The 21,468-nt window shown below is 42.4% G+C and overlaps 1 protein-coding gene across 4 annotated transcripts in view; it reads left to right on the top strand.

The window, feature by feature from the left end:
• Window positions 1–18,014: 18,014 nt before the first annotated feature.
• Window positions 18,015–21,468, top strand: part of CCDC91 (coiled-coil domain containing 91) — a 335,613-nt gene continuing 332,159 nt past the window's right edge. Inside the window, exon 1 of one of the 4 annotated variants that reach the window (XM_050966062.1) lies at window positions 18,015–18,196. The gene's annotated coding sequence lies outside the window, so the exon portion shown is untranslated. The remainder of the gene's footprint in view (window positions 18,197–21,468) is intronic. The other 3 variants (XM_050966037.1, XM_050966045.1, XM_050966054.1) reach the window with 3 other exon arrangements.

Raw genomic sequence — 21,468 nt, forward strand, 5'->3', positions numbered from 1 at the left:
CCCCCTTCTCCAACTCATCTACATTTTTAGAGATTAGCTGGAATTTAACCAAAGATTACTTTGTGTTTATTCCTTCCCAATAAGACTCTATTGACATAAAGGCATCCAATTCAGTATCTATCTGATAGATCTTTTCCCAGAAGAGAGAGAGAACTTTTTAGAGCAAGAACTTATGGAGTGATTTCATTTCAATAACTTTTTATTTTTTTAAAGAAAGCAAGCAAATTTTGGATCTAAAGTACTTGACACAGTTCTCTTAAATGGACCTGTATTACCAAGTATCAGATCAACAAGGAGTCTGGTGGCATCTTGAAGACTAACAGATTTATTTGGGCATAAGCTTTCATGGGTAAAAAAACTCACTTCTTCAGATGCAACTTGAGAGTATATCATCTCCATGTGTTTAGATATACTTGTGGGTATATGCTGTGTAAAGTATCCCGGTACAGGGCCTGTTCCAGTTTGCACTGAAGTCAATGGAAAGACACTATTTGACATAAGCATCAAGAAATAACTTCTCAACATCTACTCCATTTGATATGCAAAGGACATAAACTCTAGCATCCTAGGGCAAGGGTGGCCAACCTGAGCCTTAGGGAATGGAAGGTAAGGCAAACCCAACACAAAGGGTCTATTTGCTTATAAGACAGTGAGCTATGATTCAGTGGCATCTATCTTACAAAAACACAGTGAGTTTGAAATTAATCCACTTTTTAAAAAAAGGAATAAAAAAGTTCCATGTTCTGTACTTGCCCATGTTTATGGTCTTACAACTGTTTCCCTTTTTAAAATATCTTTCTTCTGATGTGTGAAAGACCCATGCAAATCAAAGGAGAAACTGATTATATTCAAGGAACAGTGAAACTATCTATATGCAAACTGAATACACAGAAATTATTTTCCCCCTAATTTGTTATACTATAATTTTTTAAAGAAATATTTTTTTAAAGTTTGTCCCTCTTAATGATTGGCCTTTCACCTTCTGTTGCCTCTCTGCCTAAAGCTTTTTCCAAAATAATATCTTGAAAGGATACTTGCTCATAAATTAACAACATATGGAACATTAAGTTTACTTACCATTTGAAACAATGAAATTATCTTTTCCAAAGCACTGGTTGCAGCATGCAGTCTAGAAGAGAAAAGTAAGCAAACCCTTTGGAAGAAGGCACATATAGCTCCAATTACTTCATTTTAGAAATATACATTTTTGTGAAGTTCTCTAAATGGTAAAATCTAGAATTCTTTTATAAGGGTAGCAGCCTTATATAAAATAGCATCTTTTCTCATTCTTGATACATATCTTCAGTTTTTTTCTGCTTTTCATCCAAGAAGATAACTGAGATCATTTCTATGGTATGTAGTTGGGTGTACAGCTAATATGTGTTTACAGTACATATAATATTCCAATGTATAGATCAGATTCAATTCAAAATTCTCATGAATGATTCTGCCAATCTTAATCTCATTTTTCCGATGTAGACTCTTTGCTTAATTCATATTTTCACAAGACAGATGTTTCCACTACTTTAAAGGTTTGGTAATAGTTCATGCAAATGAAAACTAAGTTTTCCATACATGCATAAGTTGTTCCACAAACATCTGGTAACTAAACTCTTGGAATCTGTTAGATGCCAAGCCAAACCAGGTGTTCAGTATAGTTTCTCTTGAACTCCATGATTACCTACAGTAATTCTCTGCAACTAATATTGGCATTTTAATGGTTATGATGATGCAAAAGGTCATGACATAACTCTCTGTTATGAATGTATACAGTGTGAAAGTTCCATCAGTGAGTGTTTAATAAAATTTGCCTACATTGGTGGCCATCAAATTTGCCAACTGAAACATCTGACCATAAACCTAAAAAGTGCACTTTTAAATACATGTTTTGGTAAAATTAATTGTCAAAAATTTAAAGAACCTTTTGGGGAAAATGTGTCTTTATAAACTGCCTAATACTATACTTAAGTTTTCTGGCTCATATATTCCATATTACAAATACTATTTTTGAGGTGGGGATAAGGACCTTGATTAGAGGGACATCCTATTACTGAATCAAACAACAAAAAACAACCCTCCTCCCCCCCCAAAAAAATAACCCACTGAAAAACAGGCTAAGCCCCTATCCTGATATCTTTACTTAGCCAGAACACCAGAACACTCCTTGAAATCAGTAAGATTTGTATATGCCTAGTATGTGCTCATCACTTTCTTACATTTGGTCCAATGAGAGCTTTGCCTGAGTAAAAATGTAGTGTAGATTTTAGAGTCTAAACCAGGCGTGGCCAACCTGTGGCTCTTCAGAAATTATATGTGGCTCCTTGTATAGGCACCAACTCTGGGGCTGGAGCTACAGGTGCCAACTTTCCAATGTGCTGGGGGTGCTCACTGATCAACCCCTGACTCTGCCACAGGCCCTGCCCCCACTCCACTCCTTCCTGCTCTTCCCCTGAGCCTGCCATGCCCTCGCTCCTTCCCCTTCCCCCCCCGCCCCGATCCTCCTGCATGCCATGAAACAGGTGATCAAGAGGTGTGGCGAGGGAGAGAGAGGCACTGATCTGTGGGGCTGCCAGTGGGCAGGAGGCGCTGGGAGAGGGGGGTGGGGTGGGGGGGAGAAGTTTAAGGGGGGCTGCTGACATATTACTGTGGCTCTTTGGCAATGTACATTGGTAAATTCTGGCTCCTTCTCAGGCTCAGGTTGGCCACCCCGGTCTAAACTTATACAAATAGGAGGTTTGTTTATTGTTTATTTCCACATTAGTAACTTTAAGATTGTTATATATTTTTTTATAAATTCATAAAACTCCTTCACTGAAGTGGTTTTTATGCCTCGCAGCAACAAATTCTACTAAACTGTCTATCATGTTAACAATAAACATATAGGACTGTAACTAATTATTTTCCGTAAATAGCCCTACTAATACTTCATATTTTAATGACATTTGTGTACAGTAGTTGGACTGATAGTTAAATGCATCTAACAGGCTTCCTCGCATGGATATAACTGGGGTTTTGGAGTTTTTGCTATTTGTAAAAACTAAATTGCACAAAATTATTTTTAGCCATTCACAGCTACTCGCAAGACTCATAATATATTCATTGAGTGCATAAACATAACAATGTAATATTTGTGCTATGCAACAATGAATGTCATGATTTCTGCTGTCTGAAATCGTAATGTGGGTAAGAAATGACATTTTTCAACTGTTTCTTCCATCCACGGTTTCCTTTTCCCCCTTCCATCAAATACAACCACCCCACTTATAAAAAATATACTGTTCACTAAACCGGTTTAACCAGAAGCACCAAATGCTCCCAAATCAAAAAATACATTAACTTACCTAGGACTTGAGAGACATAGCTGACTATTACTACTTTCTAGCTATTCATTACTGGAAATAAATTTTACCGAATGCTAACATGGTATGAACTTTATTTTAACTCTATATAGAGCTTTCTTTTGCAAATTGTTGGTCACCATGATTGCTCCCTTCCAGGTTATGAGATGGGCAGGTCTCCTTGACTGCTAGCCATCTCCGAAGCTGGTGTGAGGGGCTGGAGAAGTGTAGATCTCCATCCAAGACAGTGGGGTAGAGTGGGGCTCCTGGTTTCCTTCCAGTACTGGCTAGAGGGGTTTGCTGTAATGGTTGCAGGACTCCCACTTGGTGCAGCAGTGTGATTCTGCTGTTTGTGTGCTGCTGAAGAAGTGAATGGTTGGCACTGTGTGCGCCTAGAAGTGTTGATGGGGGCACAGAAATGGAGTTCTTCTCTAGTAGTTGTCATGCCATTATTGAGAACACCCCCAAGGCTCCAACATTCTCAATGAGCAATGGCTGCCTTAGTCCCTGCCTCAGGGAAGGATGAAATTATTAACAAGCAGAGTTACTCTTGGAATTTTTGATCAGGTCTACAAAACAAATGTTTTCTCATGTCCCCTTTCATAAACAATTCCTGTCTATTATTATTCTACTATTATTATATACAGGCTGGGTCAAAGATTATGGGATGTATTGGCAAAAAGATTCTTCAGATAGAGACAAACTCACTTGTTAGGTAATCTGCTCAATCTTCTGATGCAGAAATAGAGCTCTACGGCAAGTTACTTTCAACAGTAGTCATTAGTTTGTTAGTTCCAAATTTCAAGACAATTTTTGCAAGGAAAAGGGCTAGAAAAGTTTTAATTAAGGAGCTGAAATTCTCTTGTGTAGATTCTGAACTCTAGCCTCTTAGGAGGCTAATTGGCTTGGTGCAAGAAAACTTCTATTGTGGCTAGAAGAGTAGTCAGACTAATATACATAATTGAAAATAGTTAATATATTTAGCTGTGCTGATGTAATTTTTATTTCTTGTTTTAAATTTAAGATTTATGGTATCAAAGGATAAAAATCATTGTCTTCTGACTGTATAGAATAGTAAAACAGTTAGCTGGCCAAAACTGTTCCATCCATAGCCATTCTTGCCAAGACACATAATTTCTGTGAAGTCATGCCCCTTTCACGTACAGGGTTGAACCTAAAAATTCTTCTGAACTCTATCCGACACACTTCTTTTAACTGCTAGCAGAGGGCAGCAAGAGGCCAAATCTGACCAATCTAAACCTAGCCAACAAAAACTAGGTAAATGGTAGCTTCTTTTAAGGTTTCTGTGGACGTGAAAGAATAAATATACAAAAAAATGACTTCTTAAGTCCTCAAAGTGTTCTCTAAACTCGTTTCCCGTAGAATTTTGACTCAAGTTCAAGGTCTCAATTCTTATCTACAAGTGCTCAATGGCCTGGGCCCAGGATATTGAACAGATCATGTAAAGCTTTAGGATGAAGACCAGGGTCAACAACTACACTCCTCTGGCACAATGGAACTCTCAGCAGGAACAGTGAGGCTTGTCAGAGAGGGAAGTTAGATAGTTAAACTTTCCATTGTTTCTGACCTGGGCTGGTTTCAAAGATATTACACGGAAGCAAAATGATCTGATCTTACATCTACTAAGAGTGTAGTAATCTTTAATAAAGCGGATTACCCTCATACCCCTCATTGTTTCTAGATGCTTCAAAATATGGAATGGAAATACTTTGTCTTGCAGCCACCTTATCAGCATAGGTTTCAGAGTGGTAGCCATGTTAGTCTGTATCAGCAAAAACAACAAGAAGTCCTTGTGACATCTTGGAGACTAACAAATTTATTTGGGCATAAGCTTTTGTGGGCTAAAACCCACTTCATCAGATGTATGGAGTGGGAAAAAAAACAGTAGGGAGGTATAAATACACAGCATATGAAAAGATGGGAGTTGCCTTACCAAGTGGGGGGTCAGTACTAATGAGCCAATTCAATTAAGGTGGAAGTAGGCTATTCTCAACAGTTGATAAAAAGGGAGGAAAAAATCACTTTAGTGCTAATGAGTTCAATGTAATCAAGGTGGCCCATTTTAAACAGTTGACAAGGTGTGAGTATTAGTTTTTGTAGTTACTCACCCATTATTCAGGCCTAATTTGATGGTGCCCAGTTTGTAAACTAATTCCAGTTCTGCAGTTTCTCGTTGGAGTCTGTTTCTGAAGTCTTTTCTGTTGAACTGCCACTTTTAAGTCTGTTATTGAGTGTCCAGAGAGATTGAAGTGTTCTACTGTTTTTTTTTGTTACGATTCCTGATGTCAGATTTGTGTTCATTTATTCTTTTATGTAGAGACTGTCCAGTTTGGCCAATGTACATGGCAGAGGGGCACTGCTAGCACATGATGGCATATATCACATTGGTAAATGTGCAGGTGAACAAGCCCCTGATGGCGTGGCTGATATGGTTAGGTCCTACAATTGTGTCACCTGAATAGATATGTGTACAGAGTTGGCATCGGTGTTTGTTGCAGGGTTTGGTTCCCGACTTGGTGTTTTTGTTGTGTGGTGTGTAGTTGCTGGTGAGTATTTCCTTCAGGTTAGGAGGCTGTCTGTAAGTGAGGACTGGCCTGTCTCCCAAGTTCTGTGAGTGAGGGATCATTCTTCAGGATAGGTTGTAGATCCTTGATGCGCTGGAGAGGTTTTAGTTGGAGGCTGTACGTGACAGCTAATGGCTTTCTGTTACTTACTTTGTCGAACCTGTCCTGTAGTAGGTGACTTCTGGGTACCCTTCTGGCTCTGTCAATCTGTTTCTTCACTTCACCAGGTGGGTACTGTAGTTTTAAGAATGCTTGATAGAGATCCTGTAGGTGTTTGTCTCAATGTGAGGGATTGGAGCAAATGCGGTTGTATCTTAGAGCTTGGCTGTAGACAATGGATTGTGAGATGTGGTCTGGATGAAAGCTGGAGGCATATAGGTAAGTATAGTGGTCAGTAGGTTTCCGGTATAGGATGGTGTTTATGGGACCATGGCTCATTTGCACTGTAGTATCTAGGCCAGGGGTCGGCAACCTTTCAGAAGTGGTGTGCCAAGTCTTCTTCATGTATACAATCTAATTTAAGGCTTCGCATGCCAGTAATACATTCTAATGTTTTTTAGAAGGTCTCTCTAAGTCTATTACATATAACAGTAGTTTGGTTATATATAAAGTAAACAAGGTTTTCAAAATGTTTCAGAAGCTGTATTTAAAATTAAATTAAAATGCAGATCTTATCAGTTTAGTGTGATCCTTGCCCTTGCTTTTCCTTGCTGAGTTTTCAAATGTCTGGCACGTATTTGGATACTTTAAGCTGCACACAGGCTTCTGAGTGATCAGCTGTTAACCAGCTCAGAGAGGGACAGATTTCATGTGTGAAAATACCTGTTCACACAGGTATGTGGATCCAAATGCTGAAAACATTGCAAACGCAATTTTCTTCAAACAACTAAATTTCACTGGAAGGGATGTCCAGTAGGTCAAAATAAAGGCCCCATGATCTCTCTTGGTAGCTTCAAGTGCGCTCCGCAGATCCACAAACTTTGATGCCCGCAATTCTGAGCTTTTTAACTGAATGAGCTGCATTTTGAAATCTTCAACACCCATCCACTGAAATACAGACAAATCCAAGTGGCTTTCGTTAACTTTTCAGGTTTAATTAGAAAAGAAAGCTTTGGGCCAAGTTGCTGGAAATCTTGAAATCGGTAAGAAAATTCTGATTCCAGTTCTTGCATGTACATGCCAATCTCATCAACACTGACAGTGCAACGTGTCGATAGCTCTTTTATGTGTTGGAAGTAGCGGGAAGTCGAAGTTTGAATATCCTGAGAAAAAACTGCTAGTTTCACAACAAATGCTTTCCAGGCTTCAAAAAGATCCAGAACTGTTTTGCCCTGACAGAGGTTGAGTTAGTTTAGGTGAGTGGTGATGTCAGTTAGAAACATGAGCTTACACAGCCATTTATCATCATCCAGTTCGGGGTAGTTTTGTTCTTTTTCTGACAAAAAAGCCTTGATTGCATCAAAACAGTTTACAAAATGCACCAAAACCTTGCCATGACTTAGCCACTGAATGTTGCTGTGAAGTGGAATGTCGTTATAAACACTGTCCATCTCCTCTAGCAGTGCTTGAAACTGTCTGTGAGTGAAAGCAGATGGAGCAACAAGGAAATTCACAATTCGCACCACTCTATTTATCACATTATTAAGCTCTGAATTAGAAATTTTTAGCACACAGGTTTTCTTGATGGATGATGCAGTGAAATTTGACTGTCAGATGGCTAATTTGATCTTCAAGTAACTTTACAAATCCCTTTTGTTTTCCGACCCTAGCAGGAGCACAATCTGTTGTCACACACAATATTTTTCTGATGTGAACTCCTCATTCTTCAAAATGGTTTACAAAACTTTCCACTATATCTTCTCTCTTTGTTGTGCCATGCAGGGGTTTTAGGCAACAAAGTTCCTTTTGGATTTCATCGGAAGCACAATATCTTGCAGCAACTGCCAAACGTGGAATGTTGTTTGTATCCTCGCTCTCATCAACTGCAACACTAAACGCTGCTGTGTCTTTCAATGCAGTTGTCTGCTTTTCCTTGATGTTTTCTGCCATTTCACTTATGCGTCTCTCAACTGTTCTGGCAGAGATAGGCAGTTCTTTTATTCTAGATATGATTGTATCTTTATTTGGCAAATCATTGAACAAAATCTCCGAACGGCTGAGAAAAACTTCCGATCTGTAAATTGCTTTCAGTTTTTTGCAATGCACTGTGCAGTCTTGTAGCTTGATTTTTACTTACAGTTAAGCTTTTAAAAACACTGCTTTGCTTCTCATAGGCTGCTCCTGCCTTTTTGATTCAGTCTTGCCTGCTTCATCAAGAGAGATTTTCTCATGCTTCATTTCAAAATGTCATCGAACACTTGATGTGCGACAAACAACACTTTCATAACAGAAAGCACAAATAGCACGGTCCTTCTTTTCAATAAATCCAAATGTGCCTGTCCAAGCAGGCCGAAATGATCGGACATCTAGCTTCGCTTTCTTAGGAGCTGCCATATTGTCAAATGTTCCCGTCAACTCTCAGTGGGGAAAAAAAATGGCAATAGAAGACAGGCACAATGTCAAATGCAGTGTGGTCTGATATAAGCAATTTTAAGATTAGGGGAGGGGGCGGGTTTGTACTGAACTGCACTCCCTCTTGCCTCATGTGCAACCCTCAATGTCCCAGGCTGGGGATGCTGCAAAGCACTGATCCAAGGCCAGGAGCAGAGCCCAGGGTGGCCTGCCGGTACTCCAGGTCAGAAAGCAGGCTGAGCAAGGCTGGAGATCCAGATCCTGGCTGGCTGGAGGTCAGCAGCTGGAACCCCAGATCGGCAGCTGAAGTGAGTGGAGCTGGTGGCACTGGTAGGGCTAAGTAGGGCCAGATGCCTGACCCAGTGCAGGCCTCCTGCCAGACAGGAACTTCCAACTGGAAGCAAGGTGAGTGGGGCTGCAGTGGCAACCCTGGCTGGCAAGGGACCAGCAGCTGGAACCCCAGAGCAGTGACTGAGTGGCTCAGTCTGCCACCACTCTGGGGTTTCCACTGCCAGCTGGAGTCTCAGCCCGCTGCCAGCCTGGGGATCCTTCACCCAGGCCAGCAGCAGGCACTAAGTGGGACCGGCGGCGGGACCCCAGCTGGCAAGGGGCCAGCAATGGGAACCCCAGAGCGGCGGCAGGCTGAGTGGCTCACCCCGCGCTGCGTGCAGTCAAAATATTGGCTCGCGTGCCACCTTTTGGCACGTGTGCCGTAGGTTGTTGACCCCGGTCTAGGCAGTGGATTTTTTGTGTGGACTGGTCCAGGCTGAGGTTGATGGTGGGGTGGAAATGTTGAAATCCTGGTGGAATTCCTTAAGGGCCTCCTTCCCACAGGTCCAGATGATGAAGATGTCATCAATGCAGCGCAAGCAGAGTAGGGGCATTAGGGGATGAGAGCTGAGGAAGCATTGTTGTAAGTCAGCGATAAAAATATTAGCATACTGTGGGGCCATGCGGGTAACCGTAGCAGTTCCGCTGACTTGAAGATATATATTGTCCTCACTCACAACTATTTCAGATTTGGGGACAAAGTTCAGCCACCAGGTTTGCTGTGACATTATCAGGGATACTGTTCCTGATGGCATGTAGCCCATCTTTGTGTGGAATGTTGTTGTAGAGAGATTATACATCCATAGTGGCTAGGATGGTGTTTTCTGGAAGATCACCAATAGACAGTAGTTTCCTCGAGACGTCAGTCATGTCTCGAAGATAGCTGGGAGTGCTGGTAGCATGGGGCCTGAGGAGAGAGTTTACATAGCCAGACAATCCCTGTTGTCAGGGTGCCAATGCCTGAGATGATGGGGCGTCCAGGATTTCCAGGTTTATGGATCTTGGGTAGCAGATAGAATACCCTTGGTTGGGGCTCTATGGGTGTGTCTGTGTAGATTTTGTTCCTATGCTTTTTCAGGGAGTTTCTTGACCAGATGGTGTAGTTTCTTTTGGTAACTTTCAGTGGGATCAGAGGGTAATGGCCTGTAGAATGTGATGTCAGAAAGTTGCCTAGCAGCCTCTCGTTCATATTTCGACTTGTTCATGATGACTACAGCACCTCCTTTGTCAGCCTTTTTTTATTATGTTGTCAGAGTTGTTTCTGAGGCTGTGGATGGCATTGTGTTCTGCATGGCTGAGGTTATGGGGCAAGTGATGCTGCTTTTCCACAATTGCAGCCCATGCACGTTGACGGAACCACTCTATGTAGAAGTCCAGTCTATTGTTTTCACCTTTAGGAAATGTCCATGCAGAATCCTTCTTTTTGTAGCATTGGTAGGAAGGTTTCTGTGGGTTAGTGTGCTGTTCAGTGGTTTATTGGAAATACTGAGTCAGAGATGTCAAAAGTAGGAATTTAGGTCACTGTGGAACAGTGTCATGTTCATGGGGGAGGTGAGGCAGGAGAGGCCCCAAGACAGGACAGACTCTTCTTCCTAGCCAAGAGTATAGCTGGATAGATCAACAATATTGTTGGGTGAGTTAAGAGGACCACTGTTGTGGCATGAGTTTAGATAGTTTAGTGTCCTTTTTCCTCTGTAGAGAAGCAAAGTATGTGTTGTAATGGCTTGTCTAGTTTTTGTGAAGTCCAGCCATGAGGAATTTTGTGTGGAAGATTGTTTCCAGTTTTGAGAGCTCATTCTTGATCTTCCCATTTGCTGTATAGCATGTCAATCAGGTGGTTCTGCAGTTTATTTGAGAGCGTGTGGCACAATCTCTCACCATAGTCTGTGAGGTATGTTGATTGTAATAGATTTTTTACCTTCAGTCCTTTTTGGTATGATGTCCATCTCTTTGCATTTGGAAAGGAAGATGATTTCTGTCTGTATCTGCACAAGTTTTTTCATGAAGTTGATGGATTTCCACTTCATACGGCTAAATTCATTGCCTTGCATAGTGACAGGTTTCAGAGTGGTAGCCATGTTAGTCTGTAGCAGCAAAAACAACGAGGAGTCCTTGTGGCACCTTAGAGACTAGCACATTTCGGCAAGGTGCCACAAGGACTCCTTGTTGTTTTTCCTGATGCAGCATTGACATACAAGAAATTTCCTACAGCAACATGAATGAAATGTCGTCAGAGCTAGAAATGTAATATATAAAACAAAAATGATTGCATTATTCTCTGCTGTACAAAGTCCTGATGTAGGCCCCTTCCCATAAAATACAGCCTAAAACATCTTCACAACAAAGTTTTTCGTTTAGGTCTTGGACAGTCTGGAAAGTGTGTGTTTGTTTGTTTGTTTTTCAATTGTAATAAGAAGGATTTTTTTTTTTTTTGCAGATCTTCAGCATGCCATCAGGGGCTCATTCACCTGCACATCTACCAACGTGCTATATGCTGTCATGTGCCAGCAATGCCCCTCTGCCATATACATTGGCAAACTGGACAGTCTCTAAGCAAAAGAATAAATGGACACAAATTTGACATCAGGAATCATAACATTCAAAAACCAGTGGGAAAACCCTTCAACCTATCTAATCAGTGACAGACTTGAAGATGGCAATTTTACAACAAAAAAAATTCAAAAACAGACTCCAAAGAGAACTTGAATTAATATGCAAATTAGATACAATTAACTTAGGTTTGAACAGAGACTCGGAATGGTTGGGCCATTACACTAATTGAATCTATTTCCCTATGTTAAGTATCCTCACACCTTCTATGGGTCATCTTGATTATCACTTAGTTTTTTTTCTCCTGCTGATGATAGCTCATCTCAGTTGGTTGGCCTCTTACAGTTGATATGGCTACTTCCATTTTTTCATGCTCTCTGTATGTATAAATATCTTCTTGCTGTATGTTCCAGTCTATGCCTCTGATGAAGTGGGCTGTAGCCCACAAAAGCTTATCCTCAAATAAATGTGTTAGTCTCTAAGGTGCCACAAGTACTCCTGTTCTTTTTGCAAATAGACTAAAGAAACTGAGTTCTACTAAGTTTTTTCAGATATGAAAAATACAAAATTTTGTGATGCACCAAAAGTTAAACTATTGATTTAAAATGTAAGTGCAACTCTAATTTTGCTAGGTAGTAGCTACTTTTTCTCAGACTTTTGCCTAGAACTTGCTTATTCCATCTGCAAAAACATGGTAACTGCTAAAGAGATAAAATAACACATTTGTAAAGATGCAAAACCCAACAGACTTTATACTTCTAAGTATACTGTACTTACCCTAAACATTATTGCTTATCAGCCAATAATATAACTTTACTTTTAATCCATCTGAAAAATAGTTTGCAACATTAACCCAAACTCTTTTTTTTAAAGTGAATTTTTGAGCTTTACAAAGAGGCCAAGTTGACAGTCTTAATTAATGTCTTCTTCAGTTTACCTAGAGAATAGTAACTGTGCCATACCCAGGGTAAGATCCAGATTTATGAGTTAGTTGTATCTCCCTGTCCTCTAAGCTGGATGCCTATTCACTGCTTTGCAGCTGTAGCCATCACTCCTGGTCTGCTCACTAACAGCCTGCAGCGTGCAGTCACTCCCAGCTATATTGTGAAAGTGTTGCAGCCAGCCACTCTTGAATTACTCTGCAGGGTCACATCTGGGACTGGGGAATGTTGGGGTATCTTGTACTGCCCAGCCTTTCCACGGACAATACATCCTTACATAAAGTTTGTCATTTGATAATAAAAATGATATGCACACCTTGCTAATCCAAATGGAGTTTCCCAAACACTTCAATTCAAACACACTGGATTAGATAAAACAACGAAACAAGTTTATTAACTATACACATTTTAAGTGGGTGGAGGGTTGGTCACAGAAACCCCTTGGGGAGCTGCCAACTGATGTGCCAAGACTACTTCTGTTCCTGCTTTCCCTGCCAACTCGGGACCCCAGCACCCTATCTTGCTGAGCCAAACACTCCCATCTGCTCCAGCAAAGACCCAGGGTCTGCCCCAAAGCTGCAGGTTTACCTGAAAGCAGCTAACAGAAGTGTTCCTGTCTTTAGCAGCCAGATGCCCAACTCCCAATGGGGTCCAAACCCAAATAAATCCGTTTTACCCTGTATAAAGCTTACGCAGGGTAAACTCATAAATTGTTCGCCCTCTATAACACTGATAGGAAGATATGCGCAGTTGTTTGCTCCCCCAGGTATTCATACATACTCTGAGATAATTAATAAGTAAAATTATTTTATTAAATACAGAAAGTAGGATTTAAGTGATTCCAAGTAGTAACAGACAGAACAAAGTAAGTTACCAAGCAAAATAAAATTAAATGTGCAAATCTATGTCTAATCAAACTGAATACAGATAATCTCACCCTCAGACGCTTCAGTAAGTTTTTTTCCTCCCAGACTGGACACCTTCCAGGCTTGGGCACAATTCTTTCCCCTGGCACAGTTCTTGTTCCAACTCAGATGGTAGCTAGGGGATTCTTCATGATGGCTCCTCTCCCTTTGTTCTGTTCCATCCCTTTATATATCTTTTGCATAAGGCGGCAATCCTTTGTCCCTCTCTGTGTTCCTACCCACTCCTTCTCAATGGAAAGACACCAGGTTAAAGATGGATTCCAGTTCAGGTGACATGATCACATGTCACTGCAAGCCTTCATTGCCCATGCACATGTATACAAGAAAATTTACAGGCAAACACAGCCATCTGCAGACAATTGTCCTGGTTAATGGGAGTCATCAAGATTCCAAACCACAATTAATGGCCCACACTTTGCATAATTACAATAGGCCCTCAGAGTTACATTTCTAATTTCAGATACAAGAGTGATACATTTATACAAATAGGATAAGCTTTGTAATGATACCTTACAAGAGACCTTTTGCATGAAGCATATTCCAGTTACATTATATTCACTCATTAGCATATTTTTATAAAACTATATAGACTGCTACGTCACAAAGTGAACACACGTAATGAGGCATAAAAGTCAGAACTGGTTACAAGAAAAATAAAAGTAAAATGCAACTAGTGCCCAACTTAACCAACTAAGGTAGATTCAAAGCAAAGTTTCCCTCACCATGTTTCAGCACTACTACTGGCTGAACTTCTTTCAGTGAGGCTCCCTCCCCCAGTCCAACAGTGCTTCTTTTGTCAGGTGTTGTGAATACCATAAAGAAAAAGTAAAGACAGGAATATTTGGGGTGTCTGCCCTTCCTTTTTATAGTCCTTTTCCTCCTTTGAGAAGCCTCTTCAGGCAGGCAACATGGTGACAGGCAGACTGTGTGGATGGAAACCCCATGCTGTTCCCTTGCTAAAATGAAGGTTTTTTGTTTGTTTGTTTGTTTTTTACTGCTGTTCCTTTTCTGCTGAATGAATAGCCACTGAGTAGGTGATGTTCATTTGACCTTGTTTATACCTGGCTGAGGCTTCAGCTTGCCCCTTGTCTCTGTGGACATGGTTTGACAACTCCTCAGGTTAGAATCTTATACTTTACATACAATGTTGGCACACTCATTTTACCAGGACAATAATAATCAGCTAATTATGAGTTCTCAAATAATATCTCACAAAGCATACTTTGTAAAAAATATTATTGCAATAGTGTACAAGGGGTGAACAGAGTAAGAGGTGTCCTTGGGTTGACCTGGAAAGGACCACCTCAGGTCTTCATGTTGCAAAGTACTTATGGACAGAAAGTACAGCTCACATCTGAGGCCATGTCACAGCAGTTATCTAGTAATTATTTTTGCTTATTCCATTCTAGGCCAGAGTTGAACTGGTCACCCAGGACTGAATGGTTCTGTAAGTGGGATGGATTGATTTAAATCAAAATGATTTAAATAATCAAGCAGGAAACCTTGATTTAAATCATAGATTTTAATTTAATTTTACATATGTACTTTAGTTAGGTTTCTAAAGAACAGTTGATACTCATTGACTGGTAACCATTAAAACATTGATTTGCAACTAAACACAGCCTTTACACTAAACTTGGTACTTTTGGGTTGCTAGAAGGCTACACTTGTACACAAAGTTTAAAGCAATTATAGAGCTTAATGTACATTAAGATTAGAAAATTGTGAGTGATTCTGTGACAGGATGTACCAGTCTGTCCTTGCTTATGAGGCACTGCCGCTCTGACACACCCAACTGAAGGAAGTGTCATTTGGGAAGAGGAGCAGTGAAGTCTGATCTCCAAGCACTGCCTAGAGAAGGCATACAAGGTACATCTGCACTACACTGTAAACTTGGACTCAGATTCAGGTTTGAACCCAACATGACCTACTATCCACACACAAATCTCCTTGGGCTAACAAGCCCTCAGGATCTGGGTCCTAGGACCCAAATGGGATTGGGTGGGGGGTGAGTTGAGTCCCCTTGGGACTCAGGTCCAAGTCCTGTCATTCTGCAGTGTGCATGTGGCTCAAGCCTGGATCCCGAGACTTGTATCCAGAGATTCCACCAACACTACCCTAAAATCCTTTAGGCCTGTGTTTCTCAGCTCTTCTACCCCAAAACTTCCCAATCAATTCTTAGAAACTAGATGCAACCCCTCCCCACCTTTTTCAAATATAGCTCAAATGCCAAGCAGCTGTATTTAACTCTTGCTTTCCACACTGACTGGTCATCTGGAAGCATATTTAACATTCTGTGTCAGCTATGGCCACAAATAGGAAGAACCTTTGCATCAGGCATTCTGGTAACTGGCCATAGGAACACAACTGAATTCTGATAAATATCTGGTGCAAGGTGAGCAAGACATCTGACTTCAGTAAGAGTGCAAGAAATGATAATGTGTACAAAGACATTTTAAATAAAAGTGAGATGCTGAGGATCTTCCAGACTGCCAATCAGTACAGAGATCAAGTCAAGTGGTTTAAAATTGACTACAGGAAGGTCAGCGACAGTAATGGCACCATTGGGAACTCATCTTCTACTTGCCATTTTTACTAGCCATTTGACTGGGTGCTGAGGGTTTCAGTGAGCACTGAGCCCACAGGGGTGCATGACAATCTATGCAGGGAAAGCACCGTCATAAGTCTGGAGAAGAGAAGACCAAGGGGGGCCTTGATAAGTTTTCAAGTATTTAAAAGATTGTTTCAAGGAAGAGGAAGAAAAATGGTTCTCTTTAACCTCTGAGGCTAGGACAAGAAGCATTTGTCCTAAATTCCAGCAAGGGCAGTTTAGGTTGGACATGAGGAAAACTGCCTAATGGCCACCGTGGTTAAGCACTGGAATAAATTGCCCAGGGAGACTGTGGACTCTCTGTCATAGGAGATTTTTAAAAGCAGGTTAAACAAACACCTGTCAGGGATAGTCTAGATAATACTTAGTCCTGCCTTGAGTGTAGGGGATTGGATTAGAAGATCTCTCAAGGTGCCTTCCAGTCCTATGATAAGGATTGCTTGCTTCTTCTAAAGGGGAGTGCTGGGTGAACCTGGGGAAGGAGAGTTTCTCCCTTGTCTTAACCACAAATGCTCAGTCCTGGGTGAGAGCCTAACAATCCCATTTCACCTTCAGTTAAAGTGTGTGATATGAACTGTTTATTTTTGCTGTGGAGATTAAAAGCAGAGGTGGCCATTTTGAGATGAATTTCAATTAATTAAGGGGGACCTTGCTGTATGAGATGCTTTGCTTCTTGGTGAGCTTGAATGAATGCATTTATTTGCTAGATCAATTTTCTACTAGTGATTTGTATCTAAACGTATTTGGACAGAAAGTGGAATTCAGTTAGAAACGTACATAACAGTATTTTAAAATAGGGATTTTTGTTAGTTTGGTGCAATAAGGGAAAGATTTCTGGGACTAATGTGAGGGCTGGAACACTGAGGTTCAATGGGAGAGGCAAAATATTTAAGCCAGTAAGGAAGTGGGTCTCTGGGGCTAAGGAGGGCTTTAGGGGTGAAATATCAGGACAGATGGGGGATTCTTGGGGCTATAGAGGACTGATGGAGGGCAGCGAGGGTGTGCTGGAGAAGGAAGCCCCCTATGGGTTGGAACAGTTGGGATGTCCCATGGGATTTGTGTATCTGAGTGTGGATGGAGAAGTGGGAGTTATTTGAGGGATGCAGTACTGGGTTAATTTCAAGGGGAGAATCCTAAGGTACTGTTTGGGGTATTCTAGGATGGTTCACTACGGCAAGGAGGGGTAACTATCTCATGGAAAAATGAATGTTCAATAAAATGTGGTATAGATAAAGCGGGATTTATACTTTTTTATTCTACTGTCAGCTGCTGTAAATTATTAAAGTAAATGTAATATAATGAAACAAAACAATAATTTAAATGGACAAAACAGTAAGAAGTTAATGGATCTATATCTATGCCTTGCAGCCACTGTGGCATGATTCTTTAGATCACCCCTTTTCCAGGGTGGGTTGGGCCTTGACCCCTTGTCTGCAACTGCCTACAGCCTTTCTGCCAAGAGTGCTGGTTGGCAGAGCTCACGAAAGGCAGAACTATTGACAACTTTGGCTGTTACCTGAAGCCCCAGCCCTTGTTGTATCCACAGCCAGTGGCCCCCTGCACCTCAGAACCAGGCCCTTCAAGAGAAGTTTGGTGCATCATTGCTACCCCCCCTTCATTTTATTCACACCGCTATGACAACTGTTCCCAGGTACCGGATACAATTGTCTTGTGTCCCCTCTCCCTCCACCCCCCGTCAATCCCACTGCTGACCAGCACATCGCGGGCTGGGGAGGGACATGACAGGGGTGTTCATCCAAGTCATCTCCCGAGTCACGTGCTTTGGCTGGGCCCGCAGCGCTGCGCCGGGGGTAAGTGCGCTGCCCTGCAGGGAGGCGGCGTGTCTCGCGCTATCACAGCTGCGGGAGGTTCCAGGGGACACGAGTGGCGTGAGCCTCACGCCAGTGCCCGCATCCCACCGGTCTCGTGGGCAGCCTCCTTGGAGGCGCCAAGGCGTCGACCGAACCCCGCAGGCAGCGGCTGCCCGTCATCAGCAGACGGCGCCCGGGGACACGGGGAGTGGGGGGCTGTCCGCGTGCCCCGGGTACAGCCCGCCGCTTCCCTAGGCCCGCACGCTGCCACCGGCTCAGAACGCGCGCAGGACCTGGAGCCTCACTCCCAACACCACGTGACCGGCAGAAGGCGGAGCAGCGTGAAAGCCACATCCGGGTGAGACGCTGTCCTGCCCGTGCGTGACTAAGTGTGAGAGCGGGTTGCCAGCGTGAGAGGGAGGGGAGGTATTTCCCGGGGAGGTGGCTGCCGTGCGGAGTAGTGACGTACACACGCAGACACGTACGCCCGGCCCAGGACAGGGGGGAGGGGCAACTAGAGTGAACCACCGTCGGCGACAGGTAATAGAACGTAGGGAACGTTCTAAACACCAACGGTTTCAGTGGCTTCGAAGGTAGGGGGAGGGTTGTTTCTTGGGCGGGCGGGGGTGAGGCCAGACCCTGCTGGGAACCTGTTCGCCCTCTGGGTTGTCTCTGATGAGTTCAGTTTGCCCGGCGCTTCAGTGGGAGAGTCCAGCAGCTCCCTGAACAGCCTGGCTGAGCCTGAAGGGGGTGTGAGATACCCCAAGTCACAGGCCCCCTTCCTCTCCCACACCTGGGGCAGGGGTTGGGGAGACAGCCGCAGGGCAAGAGCCTCGCTGCTGTTGCAGGGGGTGGCCTCATAAGGGCTGGTCTCCTGTTCCTGTCCATTTCTGTGAGGGGATGGTGCACTCCTACCTACTGGTGCTGCTGCCAAGGGCCTCACGCCAGGGCATGCACGCCCCTGGTTCTCACAGACCACATGGAGGAAGAGAGGTTACCCAATGAGGTTGACAGTATTTCACTGGAACTGCAAAATCCTTCATACTCTGTGCCTTAAAATTAATATTTCTCAGTGTGGTCGAGTGGTTACAGTGTTCGCCTGGGAATCGGGAGACCTAGGTTTAATTTCCTACTCTGTCACAGACTTTCCTGTGTCACCTGGTATGAGTCCCTTTGTCTTTCTGTGCCTGTGTTCCCTCTCTGTAAAGTGGGGATAATTGTATGTACTTCACGGACGTATTGTGAGGATACATGTTAAAGGCTGTGAGGTGCTCAGATACTGTGGTAATGGGCCCTTCTTCCTCCCAACTCAGATTACTGATGGCTGACAGTGTGTCTGTCTCCTTGAAATATTATTTCAGTGGCCTTGAGGCATCAATTTCTCTATTGGTGGAAAGGGTGGAGCTAAATGAGTAAAAAAAATCTAATTTGGCAAATAGGGAACTTTGCTGCCGCATGGTGAGTAGGATGTCAGATGCTAAAGCCATCAATTTATGAAGACTTTGTATGTGTTAAAGAAGTAGATTTCTAGAGCTTAAGGTAGAGAACCATAACTTGCCAATGTGTCTGCTGCTAGATATTTATCCTACCCCAGTACATAGCAGCAAAGTGAAGCTAACAAGATCCTGGTCAGTTTTGCTCCTGTTCACAGTAGCAGTGAAACTGCCACTGATCATGTCAATTTCACTTTGTTGCTAGTTAGCAATGCTACCAGTAGCAGAGAGCTTCCCTAAAAATTGCAAGAAGTGGCAAAGGGGAGTGGGGAGAGCTACAGATGTGGCAGAATAATCAGGAGGTTCTGGCTGAGAAAGATGAAGTCAATTCTATGTAATGCTTCAGCTGACCAGTATTTTCACTTCTGACTGTTGGCTTCCTAGTGAAGTGAATCTCAGCACACTGGGGATGATTTTTGGTCCCTAAAGGGAGAATTTGCCAGTCCTTTACTTACATTTGCATATCAATGTCTGACCTTTATTGCTGCCCTTGGAACTTCCCTCTCACTTCTTTTTGATTCTGTCTTCAATCACAGCTCTTCTCTGTGGACTACTTTGCTTGTCTTGTGGGTATTCTTTCCAATGTCTCTGTCGTCCAGTCCAGTCCAGATTAGTATATATTGTTTGGCAGTTTGCCTCAATGCTTAAGTGTGGTTTTGGTCAGCACCGATATTTCAGTGCTTTTGTGCCCAGTTTTCAGCACTTCGGTTCTCGTCGTTGTACTTCAGCACCTATTTTTGAGCACTTTGGTGCCTATCTCCCTGCTTATTTCAGAGTATTTTGATGCCAGTTTTTTCCCAGATGTTTTGCACTCATGTCCTTGTATTATTGATGTTTCCATGGTTGGCTTCATCACATCAGTGCCTGTGGGTAAGTACTTAAGCACCAGTTGGCACAAGTGGCTTTGGTATTTGGTTATATTGTTTTTATTCAACAGTTTCCTCAAACATTAAAGCAGAAAGAACACTATTTAGCAGGTTCAAAGGATATCTGAATGGTAGTACAGCAAGTACATCTGCCACTTTGGTAATGAGGAAACATGGGGAACATCTTCTTTTCAAGGCATTGTAGGGAAACTCCCCAAAGTCTGGCACAAAATCATTCTAGACTGCTTCAAAAGGGAAGCTGCTGAGTACAGTGTGTGTGTACCCTCTGCATCAACACAAACCTAACTTCGTCCTGATATGTCCTTGAGAGTAAAAAAGCCCTGTGCTATCACTCTTATATCCCAAAATTTGAGACTTCAGGTCTCGGTGTTGAAATTTTTGATGTTGAGTTCTCATGTACCTGATGAGGTGGATCCTTGACACAAGAGATTGAGGCAGAGGGTATTGAAAGAGAACCCACTACTTTCTTCTGACTCACTGCTGTCACATCCCTGCAATTCAGTCAGTTCCACTTCTGGAATTCCTGCTGCTGCATATTCCCAGCTTAGGGCTAAAAACTGATTTATGGTATTACTGTATGCTATGAGGCTGACATTTTTCCAATAACAGCTTTGAGGCATTTCTGTTGTCCCTCACTTGTCTGGAGTGCTCAGAGCAGTTTGAATCCTTTTTGTATGAAAGGTGATACCTGCTCCCTTGGAGTTTCCTCCTTGGCACATAAAGCTCTGGCTTTGATGCCAGCCCCTTTGTGCCTCTTATGTCGGGATTCCAGCACAGCGACTGCTAGAATGTCATGAATCCTTTGTGGTGATCCAGATCCTTTCATTGAGTAGACAATTTCAGATGCTTGTGTGGTGTAAGTTGAGGTTCAGGAGGAAAATATAATTAGATGGAGTCATAAGTGCCAGAGGATTGCACTGATGCTATGTGTAAACCAAGGCAGAAAAGCAACTGGATAACAACCTGCTGGGCAGGATCCAGCATTCTCTCAACTTTTACAGACGCTGCTAAGACATCTAAGTTTGGTGTGTCTGAGGAGTTGGCTGATTCCTGCAGGCTTTGTGAAAGTCATCTACCAGAGGGCCTTAAAACAGCAACTGGAAAAAGTTTGTGGTGTGGTGCAGACAAACCCCCATCAAACTTATATTGCATACAGATTTCTTGCCACATTCTTCAACCGAGTGTCTCCAAATTTATTTGACAGCTATTTCAGCCTATTGTGCACTGGTAGATAAGTGTTTCTGTAGACTTTTATTGTCAGATTCATGCAGGGCTTGATCCTTTTTCAAATGCCTATGTTAAAAAGCTCTTTCTTTCATTAAATATTAATGTAGTGCTGATGAAACTCCTTCTGAACTTGTTTCTTACATGAAGAGTCTTATTCCTGGTGTGTGATCTCCATCTTACAGAGTGAATGAGCTTAATCCACTTTGTCATACATTTGTTTCTTTTAAAATAGCTAAATTTATGGATGTTTTGTATTTG

This window comes from Gopherus flavomarginatus, chromosome 1 (assembly GCF_025201925.1).
Source record: "Gopherus flavomarginatus isolate rGopFla2 chromosome 1, rGopFla2.mat.asm, whole genome shotgun sequence".
Classification (NCBI taxonomy): domain Eukaryota; kingdom Metazoa; phylum Chordata; order Testudines; family Testudinidae; genus Gopherus; species Gopherus flavomarginatus.